At 35.8% G+C, this 18313-nt stretch overlaps 1 protein-coding gene across 2 annotated transcripts in view; it reads left to right on the top strand.

Moving 5' to 3' along the window:
* Positions 1-18313, top strand: part of KCNIP4 (potassium voltage-gated channel interacting protein 4) — a 904027-nt gene that overhangs the window by 713660 nt on the left and 172054 nt on the right. The window lies entirely within an intron of this gene.

Below are 18313 nucleotides of genomic sequence, written 5' to 3'. Positions count from 1 at the left end.
ATACTTTGAATCATTTCAACTTCTAACATTTGATGTCAATTTTACATCCAAGCCCTTCTTTCTTCCCAGGTGAAAGAATGGAATTCTTGAGACACTTGCTAATAATATTCCTTCTAAATAAGGATACGATTTTTCATTGCAGAGTTATTTATGAATATTCATTTCTCACATTGTGTATCATGTTGTAAGTTAATAGACACATTTAAACCTGTCTGTAATTTTTCTAAGTACAGGAGCTTAGACCTGATAGCTAAGATGACATCATCCCAAACTACATCCGGCGTACAGGTTGTTTCTGTAAATCTGTTAATAGTGATCGATGTATCTTATCTTCGGAAAGTCCTGTTTTTCCTCTATAGTGGGTTCATTAGGTTCTAACTGTTTAGACCAATATGAAAACATAAAAAGTTCTCATGTTATTTTCATACCATTTTCTAAGTATTCTCAATCCCTGACAAATTCTGCTGAGGCACACGTGAGAATAATATTGTAATGGGATTAAATAAAACTTAAAAATTAATTTTTTTCTCATATTACACAGTAGTTTTATTTAAATCTGGAAGGAGAATAGTGCATAACCAACTTCTCCAAGTGCCACACAGCAGTCTTCATTATTTTGAGCTTTCTGCCTCGATGCACTACTAATGTTGGTGTCATGACAAACTAGACAGGATACTTTCAATTTCTATGATTGCAATAATTTGTTTCTGTTTTATTTTGTTACCATATTAGTTTTTGTCCTCTAAACTTGATTGAGTCATATTCCCTAACTTTAATGTACTATACTCAAGATGGCTTACACTCAGAGCTGGATAAAGTGACTTCTAAAAAAAAGAACCACATTGGAAGGATTTGAGGAAGTTATCTTCCATAGTTCTGTGGGATAGCACACAGTTCCTTTATTGCTAATGTCAATAATATAGAAACTTAAAGTTAAATGTCCCAAGTTTAAGACCCTTGTCATTGACTCAGTTTTTATTCTTTAAGTTGTTTTATGTCACTTAGAGTTGAAGGCATTCTGATAAAAACATCAAATCTGAGTTCCAATAACTGAAAAGTAGAAATATAAGCTTGACTTCCCCAACTAGAATCACAGAAATTTGAACTAGTCTGAAATATCTTTCTTAGGATGACTGTCCATATTCATATCCTAATAATATCCATGTTCTTATATGAATTTATATTTCTATGCACACACACATGTAGATGGACCTACATATTTATATATATTATGTAAAATATCCAGTAATTGGGAAAACTTAGGATTCAATGAACAATAAGCCTTGATCATGCTAAAATACAAAGATGCAGGTTACTGCCATACTTGAGGTATAACCCAGGTTTGCTTGACAAATGAATATTTTTTATTCTAACGTGCATGTTATAAAATTCTGGTCTAGTTCAACTTTCTCATTTTACATGATAATTGTGGTCTGGACAGGTTAACTGATTTATCAGAAGACAAACTAACTGGGAGCAGAGACAGGACCAAAACCAAGGAATATTGAATTCTACGTAGTGTTTTTCTTACTAAAACATCCTTTTTACTTATTCCTCTTCCCTAATAGTGGGAAAAGGAATTAATGAGAACATACGTGGGAAATTTAGTAAAATCCTGAAATTTCTACTAACAATCTGTGAGGTAACATGGAAATACACTCACAAAAAATAAGATCACATAATAGCCACCTAATTTCTACAAGTCTTTGATGCCAACCCAAGAGTGGGACTCTAGTATGGCATGTAAGCAAGCTATACCAGATCACTGACTTTATCATAGATTAGAAGCAGGATTAGAATGAAACCAAGCCAAGTGTCTCCCAAGCACTTTGCCTTCTAATGTGCACTGAATTTTGACCACCTGTGACTCATGTTCAGCAAGTGTTGGTGGAGTCCAACAATGGGACCGATAAGATTGTGAGAATTCTGGCCTGGACCCATCTGTGTTTTCTCAGAGTGTCCAAGCAGAAACGGAACTTAAGCTCCTTAATCACCAGCCAAGTGGAGGAACAAGAAAAAAAAAGCAGCTACAGAGCAAGTCACAAAGTATTAGATTGTCAGGGTCCTTCATTTTTCCTATGTGCAAATGACAAAACAACCAATAAGGGACATCCCAATGTAGATTGCTGAACTTCTCACTGAGACTACACTACCTAGAAAACATGGCCCAGAATAAGGCCAGAGAACTGGCCATTCTTTTTGGTGGATAAGTGAAGATGATGAGACCCAGAGAAAAAACTTGAGCTTCTTATAGGCAACTTCAATCTTGTATTCTATCCTCAAGAAGTAATGGTTCTTCACTGGTACCACCATGGAGTATTTTCTCTGATGTGACTGTGCATGGATTGACTTGGAAAGTACTTCCGAGTCTATTTGAATGAGAGGGTCTACATGAGTGTTGCGATAAAGCACTGTTACCTTAGTATTATCATCTACAATGGCTAGCAAGAATTAGCCATGGATAAAAAAAGAGTTAAGAGAAATATTTCTGCTCCCACTTAAATTAGATTCCAATTTTGATAAAGCCCTATTTAAAAAAATAATACTAATTTTCTTTCAGTCGAAATTCAAGGTTTAAGGAGCAAAAGCAATTTATAAAGAGGATTAAAATGACTAATGGGATTTTAATATAATGATTAGAGGTTTTACACATATCCACTTATTCATAAGGGGAACAAGGAAGAGTACTCAGAAAATTAATCTCATTATTTCATAGTTTAGCATGTAATATATGTCTCATTGAATTCTAAGTGTGTGCAGGATTCTCTCATAGGCTCTGACCGAGGGAGGTGCAAGATGAACATTGGAGGAATGTACCCTCAGGAGGCTTCCATTCTAGAAAGGAAAACTGATTACCAAATGAGACAGAAGGAATAAGTGCTGGGCATAAGCCCAAGAAATGACCTGAAGAAGCACAGACGGAGTGGTGCATTCTGGGAAGTGCTCAAGAGAATGCTTCATGGAGGAAAAAACAATTGTACAGGACTTGGCAGTGTGAGAAAGATTTTCCAAGTTAGAAAATAGGGGAAGAACATTCCCGACTGAGCAAAGGGTTAGAGTTGTGACCATAAACACCAGCAGAAGGTAGTTTGTAGCACATGGGAATGAGAATGTTGTAATGAGAGGTGTAGCTAAAGCAGTCACTTGGAATGCAATGCCGAGAGAGCACTTATCCTCTAACCGGGAAGGGCCATTGACTCAACTTTGGGGAAACAAATGAGCAATTTGGCAGTCCAGTGTTTTAGGTGGGTCAGCCTGGGCGTAGGTGGAGTTGAGGTCATAGGTAAAAGTGGAAGCAGAGGTTCCAATTGTGTTTCTGGACAAGTCAGTGACATACAACAAGAGCAAAAATCCATACATTTGCCCTCCTCAGTAAAATACTTAACGGGAACTGTCCATATCCAGTTTTTTCAAAAATTTGTGTTTAATATCTTTGGTCTGTATCTGCTCTAAAATAGCATCATTGTATTTTATTGCAGGGCAATAAAATATAGTTCTCATGAGAAAAGAAAGAAATGTGAGGTACACAGAAGTTGTAGCTATAGATATAGGAGCTCTATTTATGGTGGGAAGTTTAAAATTCTGATAGCTATATCTCACATCTTGCAAGGTCTTCAATCATTTGGAACTTTTTATTTTGGAGAAATTTTGCACACAGTAAGTATAGAGAATAGTATAATGAACTTCTATGTACCCATCACGTAACTTCAATAATTACCATTACTTCACTGTTTGTGTTTCAGCAATCACTTGTGTTTACAAATAGTTTTTAATTATCTAAAATATGCTGGGCACTCTGCTAGGCCCAGAATACAAAGATAAATTAAAGATAGTCACCGCTGTCAAGGAAATCTCAGCTGTATAAGGAGATAGGGACTAGAGACACAGAAAATACAATACATTATTGTAAACAGATCAGGACAAGTGAGTCCAAGATACGAAAGGAAAACACAAAGCAATTAAGTATAAGTAGGAGAGAAAGGGTTCATCAGAGATGACTCCCTGGAGGAGGTGACTTTTAAGCTGAGTTCTTATAGCTAAAGAGAAGTTTATCACATTCATGACCCAAAAAGATGCTCGTGCACATACAACATGCAGGCACCAGGTGAGGTAAGACCATGCCAACACAGAGACACGGCACACAGAGTGGAATCCCGGGTCAACAGCAAATGAAGTGTAAAGGAGAATTGACACACTTTTAGTCCTTCTCCTTGATTACATAATTAACCCTGCTGTCTAGCACAAAGCTTGGTATACAGAAGATACTTAAAAAATTACAGCACAAGCATCATCTACTCTCATTTATTAATGATGCCTGTGCATTTCTCCTTAGGCTACATCACTGAGGGCCTCCAGCACCTCTGTCCAGTTTCCATAGTAGCCTGGAAACTCTTGATTCATTGATCACAAATATTTTTTGCTTTTTTTTTTTTTTTTTTGCTAAGAATATTGTATGTCAAAATCCCCTTGCGAAGTAGAGATGCTCACACACCAAAAGCATCTGGGGCAGCTGTCCATCAGAACCCCATAGCCCTGGGGAATAATTTCAAATGAGACATCCAGTAGTGTAATGAAAAAGCCAAATTTTTTGGCTGGGAAAGTAGTTCTTTCAATTTCTTAACTGGAAAAACAAGCTTTGATTTCTAACTGAAACTGAAGAAATGTGTATTAAGCACTTACTATGTGAAGGAAAATAGAGGATATCAGTGCATTTTACTGTCCATAAGAAGTGTCAGATTGGCTAGGGATGAACCATCTGGTGAATAACTAATCCAAGACTAAAGTGTCTGGTGAGAAGGAGCAAGGCCTTCAGAAAACACAGTGAAGAGCCAGCTCATCCAGTTGGAAGATTTCAGGAAAGCCTCCATGAAAAAAGTGATAATTAAAGTCTGATGAACTGAGTAATATTCTATTGTATATTACTCAGCCATTAAAAAAATGAAATCCAACTATTTGCAATGACATGGATAGACCTAAAGTTTCTTACGCTGAGTGAAATAAGTCAGACAGAGAAAGATAAATATTACATGATTTCACTTATATATGGTATCTAAGGAACAAAAAGAACAAACTAGTCAAATACAAACTCACAAATATAGTGGACAACTTGGTGACAGACAGAGGGGAGGGGGATTTGGGGAGCTGGGGGAATGGGGTGAAGGGTTAAAGAAGTACAAATTAGTCGCTGATGGTTGGGCACGGGGATGAGGAGCACGGCACAGGGAATGCAGTTAGCATTAATACATCGGCTAGGTGGAGGGTCAGTGGAGGGAGGGGGCAATTGTGAGATTGTTTTATGAACAATATAGATGTCTAACCAATGTGCTGTATGCTTGAAACTAATTTAAATAAATAATTTTTTTAAAAATCTGATAAGCTGAAGTATCCAAAGACTTCGATAGGTAAAGGACTGGAAGCCAAAAATAAGAATTCAAGCTGTAATTTCAAAAAGAAGTTTTCTGAAATTATTGTTTGTAATCAGGTTAGTTCTAAAAAAAATTCATTAATCCATTAAGCCAAGTATCTGCTCCGGACCTAGCAATGTGCTTGATACTCATTGATTCGGGGACCATTATTTTTCAGTTTTGCTTACTTTGGAAACAGCTGGGAGCAGAGAGCTGAAATCTTAATGGGGATAAGGGATGAAGGCAGGAGGAATTGCATGTTTCAATAATCTCCAGACTCAAATCATCTGGACAGACCTGGGGTTGAACAATTTGGCTTATTACTCTGCAGAGTGGAAGGATTCACACCATGGATATCGTGGGGCATCTCAGTAACAGGGTGTTGTTAGAAAGAACTTACAGGATTTGAGCTCATGTTTGGGAGTCATGATTTAGGGAACAGAGTTTTGCTTTGGATTGAATGAAGTCAAGCTAGGGTAATTTTATGATTGGGCATCTTAAATTATATCTACAAGTAGCAAAGACTACACAGAGGTTAAAGGCGTGATTGGCAAGGAAGCAAGCTATACTAGCTAAGAGGGGAACAAAGTTCATGTTTTTGCCTAGACTCAGATATGATTAAAAAGTGATCTTGCTTTTGTCTTGATCAATCATAGGTAGCTCAGTGCTTGGAATATAAATAAAAGTCAATAAATGCCTTTTGTGTAATTATGTTGGAATAAGATTGTGTGTTCAAATGTCTCGAATCATATCTGTGGTTCTCAAACTTTAGTGAGTATCAGCATCACCTAGATGACTTGTTAGAATACAGACTGCTAGGCCCCAACCCAAGAATTTCAGATTCAGTAGATCTAGGTTAGGGTGTGAGATTTTGCATTTCTAAAGATTTCTCACTTTAGCCTGCTGCTGCTGGTCCAGGTGATACACTTTGAGAACCACTAAGTTATGCAACAAACCTGAAAGGCCCAACCCATAATGTTTGCAATGTGTTCTTCGCCAAGTTCTTTGGCACCTGCTGAGCTTTAGTCTAGAACAGTAGTCCTCAGCTTGTTTTATAATAAATATTTTAGGCTTGGTGTGCCATGCGGTCTTTTATACCTACTCAATTTTGTTGTGGTAGCACAAAAGATACACAAACAAATGAGTGTGACTATATTCCAATAAAACTTTATTTGTAAATATTAAAATATAAATTTCATAAAAATTTTGTGCCATAAAATATTATTTTATTTTACTTTTTAATCATTGTAAATATAAAACAGTGTTTAGCTTGAAGATCATACAAAAACAGGTAGCAGGATAGATCTGGCCTATCTCTGAAATTTGCCAACCCCTTCTAGAGTTGGCAATAAAAGGAACGTATTCAGAAGGGGTCTCAGGCTGGTGAGGTATTTTTGCAGGGAAATTTATCTGGATTTTTTGAGCTCTTAGTCTCATCGAGTGGATGAGGATTTAGTCCCTCTTTTAGGGACTAAATTAGTAGGTGATTTGAATTAGAATGCATATGTTTGTTCAATAAAATATCTTTCCTTTTCCTAACTCCGCATTTATAGGCCAGTTTAGAGGGTTGTATAAATTAAGTTATCTGCATGATTTCATCACATGATGAATTATGCTGGGACTAGACAGAACAGTTTGGGTCATTCTATCTTACTGATTTTTGTTTTAGGTTTCATTGCTTCTCAAAAGAGGTGATATCATATGCTTCTTTCATTGAGGTTATAAACTTTTATCTGTGTTAAAGACATATTTCAACTTTTCAAAGTAAATTGGTCCTCAGAGTATTGTATTACATTGAGTCTTTTGATCGTAGGACAAATACATTAAATCAACACTTTTTTTGTTGTTGATAAAATCACTTTAAGTCTGGATTTTCTTGAAAATACATAAGATACATAAATAATGGGTAAGTTCATGTTTATTGAAGTGAGACAGACTTGAAGTCAGTTAAAAATTCTGCTTTTTGATGACCATATGGCCTTGGGCAACGTGTATAACCACTCTGCACGTCAGATCTCTCACACGCAAACTGAAGAGAATGGTAGTAGCTGCCTCATAGAATTCTTTTTTAAATCTTTTTATTTATTTATTTTAGGCACGGCAAACCTTGGTCGACCTCACCAATTACAAGCACCTTGTTAGCTTAAAATCCCTTATTTTTATTTTTATTTTTTTTTTAAGGCCTATAGTACCTGGTCTTCTTAAGTGATCTCCCATTCAATTACTAACCAGGCCCAACCATCCTTAGCTTCTGAGATCAGACGGGATCGGGCTTGTTCATGGGTGGCATGGCTTTGGACTCATAGGATTATTATAAGAAGTAGATTAAATGATATTTTTAAAATTCATGTTCAGCATGTGTCTGACACATAGAGCTCAACAAATATTGGGTATCATTGCTGTTTTTGTTCTTAACATCATACCTATCACTAAAAATGGTCATTCATGCAATCAACCATGACAAAAAAGGTTTTTAACTATCACCTGTGTACCAGGCCGTGTACTAGTAATCGAGAAATTAAAAGCATAGTTTTGGCTAAGAGGGATTTACATACAAATAAACATACCCTTGGTGTCACATCTGTGCAAGGATTAGGATGATTATTCAGAGGGTGGGGAGCATTATAAAGGACTCATAAAGGTGACCTTTGACCTAAATCTCAGTGATACTTTTAGTACTTACTTCACGTAACCTTGGGAACTACTGACAGCTGATAAAAAAAATCCATTTTCTCATTTTCAAGAACACATCAAGTTGATCTCAGTTTCTAAGTCCTGGCTCACATATTCCCTTTTCTCCCACAATTACTTTTTTACCCAAAAGTCATTCGTATTTTCCCATTTCAGCTCAAATAAAAACCTACACTCTCTCTAATATCACCTTTACTCCCTAGTCTGAATTCAGTCAGTCCTGTTGTATGTTGTACAATGTAACACTTGATACTAATAAACTTACATGCTCCGTTCCCAAAATCACTTTATATTTATTCATTCATTTTCTCCTCAGCTAGGAAAAAGGGACCACTGTACCTTAGCACAGAGTGACTTTTTATTTCCACAGCATCCGGAGCCATACAAAGTATATCACATACTTATCAGTGGGTTTCTCAACTGCATCTTTGATGAATTATCTCTTTACATCAATATGCTTGTCTCATTTCAACCCCATCTCCATCCCACTCTGTTCTAATCTGACTTCGTGTTATCACAGAGAAATCTTTTAAAACATGGGAACTGAGCTCATACTCAAGATTTTTCTGTATCACCTGCAAAATAAAATCTCCATGTCTTTGCATAGGATACAAAGGATCAGGGGCAGACCGGAGCCGACCTGTCCAGTTCGTCCCTCCTCCTTGGTCATTCCTCCTGCCTCCTTCTTTTGCCCAGCTTCATGTTCCAGCAACACTATAATGACGTCCCACGAGCATCCGATGTAGTCTCCAGCTGACTTTTTTTTTTTTTTTTTGCATATACTATTCTCTCTCCCAGAATTCCCTTCACTCTTCACATTTCTGCAAATGTCATTTCAATCTTCAATCCTTAGTTTATATGCTTTCTTCTCTGGGAAGCATTTCTAAACTTCCTCAAGCAGAAAAAGATACTCTGGCCCTGAGACCTCTGCCTCTTCCTCACCCTTTCTTGTGCCCATTTCATGTTCCACTGCCATGAAACTCAATCTTTCCCAAGCTCTTCTGCGCTTCATGCCTTTGCCTGTACTGTGAATGTTCCATTCTCTAAACTACTAATCCCATTCATCTTCACCTGGTTAACCCCTTCTTTTAAGCTCAGCTCAGGAGCCGTCTGTTTCAGAATGCCTCCCTTGACCTACCTACTTGGATTAAGTGTGCATTTCTGTTATCCTAAAGCACTCAATCCTAGCACTTCAAACTACATTAAATTCTTTATTTCTATGTCTTCCTTTTTCAATAAACTTCAAGCAGCACATAGGCAGAGCACTTATATCTATGTCTTTAATACCTTGTGGGAGTGAGTGGATGAATGAGTTGATAAAGAACAGCCAAGTCTATTCAGAGGTTCTGGCAATAAACTTCTCAGAGTTTCTATGGCAGTTTTGAGTTAATATAATTTTTTTTTTCTTTTTAGGAAGAATTTCTCAACCTCAGCATGGTTTGCATTTTCAGTTAAATAATAATTTTTGTGGATATTGTCCTCTGCCATATAGGGTGTTTGGCAGTATTGGTAGTATCCCAGGACTGTACCTACTAAATGCCAATGGCATCTTTCTCCAAACTATGACAATTGAAAGTGTCTCCAGGTACTGCCTAAAATCCCAAGGGGGAGGAGGACAGGAAAAGTCACATCTCACACATTAAGGGCCATCGGGTTGAGCTATGGTCAAACACAATTCGTAAGCTTTTTTATAGACATATGTTCATAAATCATTAAGCTGAATTTAAGTGTGCAAACATCACAGCATTGAAAACAAAACTGTGTGTTGAAAAGGGACATGTTTTTTTTTTTTTTAATGACAAAAGTAATGAGCAATCATTATGGAAAGCTTAGAAATATTTTAAAGAAGGAAAAAACATGACAAAAATATTCCTAGTCCCATCATTCAAAGAGTAACCACTGATAATATTTTTATTTAAACAAATACTTTTAGTTTTTCCTACATATAGATATGTTCTTTTAACTTAATGATATTGCGTATTATAAAATTTTATTTAGCTTTAAATTTAATATCAGAGCATAAGTATTTTTATATTAGATTATAGATCCTTTATAAATATGTTAATGCCTAAATTATACTCTATAATTGGTGTGCTATAATTTACTTATCCTGATTCTAGGACATATAAGTTATTTGCATTTTTTCCAGTGTTTGAAAAATTCAGTAATAAAATTTCTATTTGAAGTTGCTTATAAATTGAGAATTATGTTTTTAAGATAAAGTCTTAGACTAATAATTAATGGAACAATAGAATGGACTGTTTCAAATCTCTTAACATATATACTAGGTCAAATTGCTTTCTAAGCGAGTCATAGATTTACCTGCTACATTGTGACATAGGAGGGCCCAGTGGTTTGCTCTTATTGCACTGTCAATATGTGCTGTTAGGGGACATTTTGAAGGTGGATAGCAAAGAGCATGTTGGCAAGCTTAGTGTTAAGAAACTGTGTCTTAGGGCTGGATTGCTAATGTCTTTTAAACCAATATTAGGAATCATAATTTTGCACAGACGTGAAATTCACATTGTAGCATGAATAGGCTCTTCCTGTTCTGCGCTCTTGTCAGTCATGGTACACTTCCTTTATGACATGATCATCACACCCATCTCAACCATCAAGAATGGTGTACACTAGGTATCAGGTTATATATTGAAAGAGAATAAATGGCATGCTCTTGCAGTAGATGATGTTATTTTTGGATCTGTATGGATTTAGGAGGAAAATTGTCATGCATAAAACAATTGCTGTACACATTCAAATAAATACTTTCTGACCCTTACTAATAGATGTATTTTACTTAGATTAATTTAAATACCAGGAAGGGAGGGTAATGTCTTTTTATAGAGGCATATCCATGTTCATCTCAAGTAAAAATGTGGTACATTTTGTTCACATGACCAAGTCTGGAACCAAGAATTATAGACATTTTGAGTAGGAAGACATGAAAGCCCATCTAGTCAAACTTTCTCATGTTACAGGTCATGATGAGATATGAGTTACACAGAGTCCCTTTGTGAATTAATGGTAGAGCTTGGCTTTAGAGGCAAAACAACACTGAGATTAGAAGATACTGAACCTTGAACATAGAGACACATAGGTCAAATCCAGCCTCTGAAATATATTGTCTGTGGATCCCATGCAAATTATCACCGCTCTCTTGACCTCAATTCCTCGCCTATGAGATAGAGATTATCATAATGCCAACTTTGCAGATCTTCAAATTCTTAGAGTGATTTTGAGACATAGAATCATTGAGAGACAAGGCATACATCATATCATAACTTAAATTTGCAAATGAAGACTTCAGTCTTCGTCTTCTTACATAACTATGGGTTGAAACAATCCCAAATATGAACGGAACTGGCTGCCAAAAACAATTTCTGTATGCTGATTCTAAATATTTTGTGTTGTAACTCATATAAAGTTGAGTTCTATCTCATCTCAGATCATCTGTATTTTCTATACACACTTTTATGGATGATGAAATTTGTTCAAAAGGGCTAAGTAGCTTGTCTTGTTTAGGAGCAAACAGACAGTAGAATTGGAATCAACCACAGACTTCAAAAGCTAGAGTTAATGTTTATTCCACTCTAACCTGTTGTGTAACTGTTAATTTTTTTCTAAATTTCTATGATATGTGAAGAAAATCAAGATAGTATATTTGGGGTCAAGTACTATTTCTGACACCCATTTAAGTAGAATTAAATACATGAATGACTTTGTATGTCAGCAAGCTTGCAATTATTAATGACTGGTCATAAAAACTCTCTAATGAATGAACAGGAGACCTGGCATCAATGAGGTAAATTGTTGATGTGATTGCAAATTTAAACAAATTACAGGGGAAAGTAGGTAATGATAAAATAATTAGAAGACTGAGGCACCTGAACAAATACACAAATCCCACATCTGTCTTCACTCTATTCAGCAATCCCTAAATATCACTGGTGCATTGAAGAAGAAATTAGCTGAGGCTTCTAAACATCACCAGAGTGAGTGCAGGATTAACTCTTTCCTGTTATTGCAAATTTTCAAGGAGACACAAAGGGAATTAGCCAAATACATTCTTTCAGGACAATAGAGGTTGTACAGCTAAAACTCTTTTTAAAAATGGACCTCATTAAAAATTGCACAATAGCTCTGGGTCCCTAATAAGATTTTAGACTAAACATATAATGCTCAAAATAGCAAGCTGGCCTCAGTATTGATGTATAACTCTTCTACAATGCCTCAACAATAAAACTAACGTATAGTTTAGCACTTTATAGGTGTATTCAAGGAAAAATGTGAGATCGGCAAAGAAATTTTGTAAAATTGCAAAATCTTTATAAAGTTGAGAGTTGACCTGACTAGCTAATATATCTTAAATACACATATTTTACAATAATAGGAACTATTCTTGTCAATGGCTGGCTAAAGCGAGTGGAGAATTTTTTCTGTTAAGACAAATCATACCCTATCACATCTGAGAGGGACCTGAATATGTCTGTTTTTCAGAGAACAGCTTAAATCTTGAAATAATTATTTAAGAAAAGACTGTCATCTCCTTTAAATAAGTTTTCTCAGGCTGGGAAGGGAAGAGAGTTTTTCCAGTAGATAGAGGTGGCTTATGCCAATGACATCTATCCCATGAGTTACTTCTTCTTAGAGAACTTTCACTCCTTTCATTAAGTGATATTACTGGTGATATTTCCTTATAGTGCCATGTTCTTTGCTCTTGGACTTGGCTTATGTTTTGAATAATAAGCCACAGAAAAACGGCTGGTACATCAAGCACATTATGGCTTCTGAGATTCCAAGAGTATTGGTCTGAGGCCAATCCTAGATATAGTCAGGATATAGGATAGGAATAATTGACTCTGGCTATTCTTTCCTTGCTTTGCTTCTTCATGGGCCTTTTTCTAAATAAGGGTGAATACTGACTAGATTCACACTTAACTATAGTGGGGGAAAGCAGAAGCAAATCCCAAGTAGGGGGTTGAAAGTTAAATTTAATTGCATTCTTAATTTCTTCTCTCCACCTTCTCTTTGGTTATATAAAATTATTTTAAATTTGTCTTGAAACAAAGAAAACTTATAAGAATTTTCCCCTCCTCCGTAAGTCATATGCTACTAGAGAATATTTATGTAATGTGTCTCCTAATTAAAATAATCTTTCCCAAACATAATGATAAGTAAGTCATACTCTGTAAGTGAGAATCGGGATCCTTGACATTAGACTTAGCCCTATTCTGTCTTGCCACTAATTACTCCACATTAGCTCTTTTGCCTTCAAAGGCTAGAAAAATTGGATATTTTAAATGAGGCAAAATGTTTATTTCCATGGTATCAACTAAGCACTTTATATAGTCAATATTTACAACATTACTGCTCATGGAGAAAAAATGTAGTGAACATCAGAATGGCTCAGGGTAATTTTTGTGACAGAATCTTAACCCTAAGTATCTTAGAGAGGGGAGATCATCAAAAATAGGGATGGAGACCAGAGTGTTCAGATAATTATTGTCAAAAAAATATCGATCTTGCTTAACTTCACTCCGAAGTGCACTTTCTTTGAACTTTGCCAGAGAAATAGTATTTTTCCCCCCGCTAATGAGTATACAGATTTAAAGAATGAAGATATTAGAAGATGAAATATTTGAGCCAAATATTTTAATTGTAGCTAGGATAAACTTTTTAGCTTAGGGACAAAATCTGATTTTTATCAGTGGGTGGTGTGGCCAGAGGTAGACTATGCATAGTAGTCAAGAGTGTAAGTTGAAGTGGGTTTGAAATCTTGTACCAACATTTACAAGGTTTTAGACACATTATTTCAGTTTTCAACAACTCAAGCTTGTCTTATATAAAGTCACCCAGACCTTCACTGGGTTGTTGGTAATTATAAGAGCTGAGGGCTGAGGACTAGATAGATAGATAAATAGATAGATAGATAGATAGATAGATAGATAGATAGATAGATAGATAGACAGACAGATAGATAGATACACATATATGTAAAAAATTAATAGGCTCTGTAACATAAAAAGAGCTCAGTAAATGGCAATTCTGTGGGAGTATGAGTAGAAGAATTTCCTTATGATTTTACTGCACAAAATCCACTCTCCTATTCTCTTTCCACTTTTTGTTTCTAGTGTGCATTTGTTGCATCTCTTCTTTTCAGTAAAAGCTTCCTGAGTGCAGGAAGTATGCACTAATATTTCTTTATTAACCGTAGAACGTATAGCAACTTTCCTGGCAGATGTAGGATTTCATCAATAAGTCATTGTTGTGTAAACTGAAGAAATACATATAGCAGTTACATAATTCCCTGAGTGAAAAAAAAAATCAAATTTCTGAATAATGGAAATACTAATTTATAAAAGAAATACAGTAATTACTCATAATGGCATATTATTTTATTATGTATAAATCACTATGATATGTAGTCTCATTTCATTTTTTTGCCCAAACTTTACAAGGAGAGAAATAACTTTTTATCTTCATTTTATAGACACATAAACTGAAAGTTTAAGAAATTAAATTACATAATTAAATGAATTCTAACTAAATGTTTATACTCTGTTATGAGTCCAAATCAGATGGATAATAGGTGAGTTGAAGGATACGTTAGAGATCTGAGTAAATGTCTGAAAGCTGAGATTGCAATTATAAATCCTGCTATCACTGCCTATAAATTCTTTACATATCTTTCAGTATTTTACCATATGATTTGGATGATATGAACTTTTAATTCCTTTTTGTTTACTTTTGAATGAATAAATGATAAAAGAAATATAACTTTTTAGGCTTATTTGTAAATAAAATGGGACAGACATAGCTTGTTTGTTTCAATGTTTGCATTGGTGACCAATATTGCTGCTCTGATGTCTGCATGTATGTTTGACAATAGCCCTTGGTCTATCAGAGTTTTGAAGGAAGCCAGATAAATAGCATTCCATTTTACCTCCACCTTGTTCTGAATGAATAAGAGCTAAGACAAAGTTAGCGGGAGATGGAGGACAAAAATTGGTCTGTTAATGATGGAAACCAGGTGGAAGGCTACAGTCCAGTGTCAGAGCTACATGGACCTGCCGATAGGTGTAGGATTAGGCAGACTCGGCCTTGAGTCACAGGCAATGCTGCCCAGGATTGGACACTCAAGCCCATGGTCTGGAAAGTGTGTTGCTGCCCAGGGGAGACTAAGACTGGAAGAGCAAAGGACAATCCTGCTCATTATGGGCAATTTGCTCCCAGAAGGACAAAATGGAGAAATTGAGTAGAGCGGGAACATTATCATTCCTAAATTTACTAATCATTTCTTCACAAAGAAGGAGGAAGTGAGGGTCAAATGATGCCAGATGATTTAGAGAAGATGTGTTGTCATGGAAATCAAAGGATGACTAAGAGAAAACTTTCTTACCACTAACCTGTTGATAATCTCCAAATGGAAAGAGCTAGTTTTATGAGTTAAATTGAAGCACGTGTGTATTGTTAATTATAACCCCACTTCTAATCAAAAGTGCAGAAATATTCACAGGTTGTCTATACAGTGCATTAATAGTTCCTTGTATAGAAGTAGATTTTTGTTTGTTTGTTTTTATCATATTTCAGGAACCACAACGTTCTCTCTGGGGAGCTCTGGGAGCTGAATCTCCAGGATACTTGATTTTCATGCATATTCCCAAGTTCTATTTTCGAATTCACATTTTGGGGCTGGAGCTGGCACTTTGTATTTTTAACAGGTATCCAGGTGATTGCAAGGCAATTTAAGTTTACGAAACACGAATGGGAATTTGAGTTATCAAAATCAATTTCCATTCTTTAAAAAACTCTGTGTATGTTCCAAATGTACACTATTTGTTTATTACCAGTAATAGTTTGATTTGTTGTCTCCGGTGAGTTTTGGAAATCTTTCATTTTTCATCGGAGATCAGTGTATTCGTTTCTCAAAACCTTAAGTATCTTCAAATTTTCAGAAATTGTCCTTTTATGTACACTGAGGATATTGTGTAATTTGTGATAGAATTTGGGGACAGTGATGAAGTTGAATAGCTCTTTAGGATGTTTTCTCTATTTGAGCTACCAGAGATTTTTTTTTTAAATATTCCCTTTGTGTACTAAATAGTTCCAAACATAAAAATAATTTGCTATTTCACATTTTGTGATTTACTTTGGAAACTATCACTGAAAAACTAATAAATATAAATTTAAATTTTACTAAATTCTTAAGTTCTATTTTATTTTTCTTGGGTTCTCTTATGTCTGAGGACTTCATATTTATTTATAGAGTGGAAACCCAATGGGAAAATTCCTTGATATTCACAATGAATTAAATAGAGAAATAGACTGTTCTTTTTCCATGAAATAATTTATGCTAAGGAACAGAGTCTATTTCAAAAAATACAAAAACTCTTTAGTATGCGTGTTTCACATACATTGTCTAAGTCTATTTGAGCTGCTGTAACAAATCATCCTAGGCTGGGTGGCTTGAACAACAGGCATTAATTTCTCATAGTTCTGGAGGCTGGTAGTCTGCGATCAGGGTGCCAGCGTGGTCAGGTTCCCGTGAGAGCTCTCAAACTACAAACCTATGGCTGTATCCTTGTGTGGTGGGAAAAAAGCCAGTTGGCTCTCTCTCTGGCTTCTTATAAGGGCACTAACCCCATTCACAAGCCTCTACCCTCATGACCTAGTTACTTTCCAAAAGCCCTACCTCCAAATGCTGTCATACTGGGATTAGGGTTTCCACATGTGAATTTTGGACAGATGCAAACATTCAGTCCATTGTACATGATCAAAAATCTCAGAGGTCTCCATGGGTCTTCACTCATCCTCCCATTTAAAACTGTACCCCTTCTGCATTTTCTTCCAGGACTCTTTGATCCCCTTTTCTGTTTCATTTGTCAGTACATCATCACTTTCTAGTAGAATTAATTTTATTCAAAGTCTGCTTAGTGGTTTTTGCTTCTGGGTGTTTCACCCTAAAATAGCACCGAAACTTTGTAGGTTCTCCAGATTCGTTGAATGAATGCTTTTCAGTCAGAATTTCAATGGGTTGTAGCCTCTGCTATCTGGGATTGTTCTCAGGATAAGGGGACTGCTTTGCACGAATCACACCCTGAACATATTTCTGGGTCCCCTTCTCGCTGTGCATATGAAGAAATCTTTTCTGGGTCATTTGCTGCCAGACAGTTGCACGTAGGAGGCAGAACAGAAAGGAGCACGAAGTATCCATGACTAGAACACAAGGGGAGGCAACTAATTGAGTTTTCAGTGAAGGATAAGGAGCAGATTTACTTGCTTCCCAGACTGTACCTAATTTCATCAAAGTGTTTCTGAAGAAAGTCATTTAATACGAACTTGGCCAACCATATCCATTTCTCCTTGTTCGAATTGTTTTAGAACATATAATGTGTTTATAAATACTCTTGATCCCTTATAAAATATTTTAGGAAATATGTGGAGGCTTATTGAAGAAATTCTTATTTAGGAGAGGGGACATTCAAGCCCAGTCTTTGAACATATACTTACATTGTATGTGCTCTTTAATTGTAATTGTTTGGAGAACTGATAAACACTAGATTTACATATTTGTTATGGAATTCTTTTTTTTATACACAATAGTAGTGCATCTCCTCTATGCCTAACATGAAGAAAAACAATGGCAATATATATATATATATTTTTTTTTTTTTAAAGAAAGAATGGCAAACAACTGAGCCTGGTGTTGTTCAAAGCCCTTTGTATGTTATTATCTCATTTAATTTTTATAATAACTCAACAAGTAGATGGTCACATTTTCCTAGTTTTACAGATGATACTAAGGATCATACCTGAGGTCATCCATCCCTGAAACCAGGGTTTAAACACAGGTAGTCAGGATGCAGAGCCCGTTGTTAATAACTACACAATGACTCCATTAATGATATGATTTCTTTCCTCAGAGGTTCAAAGTGGGAAGAGAGACGTCATAAAATGTGATGAAAATGACGTGATAAAAACAAAAGATAAAGCATTAAACTCTGTTGACTGGAGCTGGAGAAATCTTCAAAGAGGGATGACATAGTGGGATTCAAGAGTGATTAAGAGCTTTCTAGGGGGGGGAAAGAAGACAAAGATTGAGGATAGAAGGAGGAAGAATTTAAATTATCTGTCTCCTTTATGAATTAGCTTATACTAGCTTTCAGTAAGTCTCATCTGTATTCTTTCTTGCAGATACAGGTTGAGCATTGTGGAAC

The sequence above is a fragment of the Rousettus aegyptiacus genome, unplaced genomic scaffold (genome assembly GCF_014176215.1).
Source record: "Rousettus aegyptiacus isolate mRouAeg1 unplaced genomic scaffold, mRouAeg1.p scaffold_m13_p_10, whole genome shotgun sequence".
In the NCBI taxonomy this organism is placed as follows: Eukaryota; Metazoa; Chordata; class Mammalia; order Chiroptera; family Pteropodidae; genus Rousettus; species Rousettus aegyptiacus.
This window is presented reverse-complemented; position numbering and strand designations above follow the sequence as displayed.